Source organism: Echinops telfairi, unplaced genomic scaffold, assembly GCF_000313985.2.
Source record: "Echinops telfairi isolate 266 unplaced genomic scaffold, ASM31398v2 ScPeMD7_140;HRSCAF=443, whole genome shotgun sequence".
NCBI classification, from domain to species: domain Eukaryota; kingdom Metazoa; phylum Chordata; class Mammalia; order Afrosoricida; family Tenrecidae; genus Echinops; species Echinops telfairi.
This window is the reverse complement of record NW_022104038.1, coordinates 202,167-203,218: the sequence shown is the minus strand read 5'-3', so window position 1 is coordinate 203,218 and position 1,052 is coordinate 202,167. Positions and strand designations below refer to the sequence as shown.

Genomic DNA, 1,052 nt, shown 5'->3' with positions numbered 1-1,052 from the left:
CAACTTCAAAAAAGAGAAACAAAGGACAAAGAGGAAAGATGATAAATAGAAAACAAATAGCAAATTGATAAACTTCAGTTATTAGCAACTGCATTTTTGGTAAAAACTACAATGCCAATTACGTAACAGAAGCGATCAGATGACATGAGAAAACACTTGCTGGCTGGAGTTACATTTTGTAAAATAAATATTCAGGAAGCCTCACAGGATACTCAAAATTAGGCGCCAAGTGAGAAAATTCAGAAAGAAGTGGTCTATGGGCTCCTTTAACATTTTTCCACTTGTCCCCTTTTCTCCTGAGGCTTAGTGAAAAGAGCATGTGCTGCCAGTGACGCCTGGGATTCACTGTATGTTTGGTTTTGAATTAATTTTTGGTCCTTGAACTTTGTGAAGTTTTTCATAACCCTCTCAATCAGTGGAGTTGCAACCCACAGTTGAAGACGTTTTTTGCTCTCAGATAGGGGAAGGGGCTTTTACTGATCTTTGTTTCAGGTCAAAATAATTCATAGGCATCCTCATCCACGATATTTCATTTTTAAGTAAATGAAATTTGTGTTCTTAGAGGTGGGAATTTCGAGTTTCCAATGAACGCTTATTAGATTTGACAGCGAGAGGGAAAGGGCAGGTTTACCATCTTGAGTTTAACCAACCAATACATATTTTTGTTTTGTTCTGTTTATGTGAATTCTTACAGGCGTGAAGCAGAGGCGAGCAAAACACAAGATTGATATCCCTGAGGAAATTTTTTCATACTAAACTATTACAATAATTATTTTAACACCTTTCTGTGTCCTCCTACTCTTTCTCCTGCGTGTTATTTATGTGATTGGGTAACTGTTGATATCCTAGGACGGCTCTTTAAAAAGCCCCATAAACAGAATTGAATTGCGAGTCTTGTAAAGAGAGGAGATTCTGAAGTGCCACTGAAGTGTCCTCCTGGACCAAAAGTCCACTGACTCTGGTGGGACTTGAACCCACAACCTTTGAATCACTTCTTGAGAAGAGTTAGGAGTCCAATGCGCTATCCATTGCGCCACAGAGCCCAGTTATGA

At 38.8% G+C, this 1,052-nt stretch overlaps 1 non-coding gene across 1 annotated transcript; it reads right to left on the bottom strand.

The window, feature by feature from the left end:
* Positions 1-953: 953 nt before the first annotated feature.
* Positions 954-1,043, bottom strand: TRNAR-CCU. The gene is given in 2 exon segments: positions 954-989; positions 1,007-1,043. It is a non-coding gene; the product is annotated as a tRNA-Arg (tRNA).
* Positions 1,044-1,052: the final 9 nt, after the last annotated feature.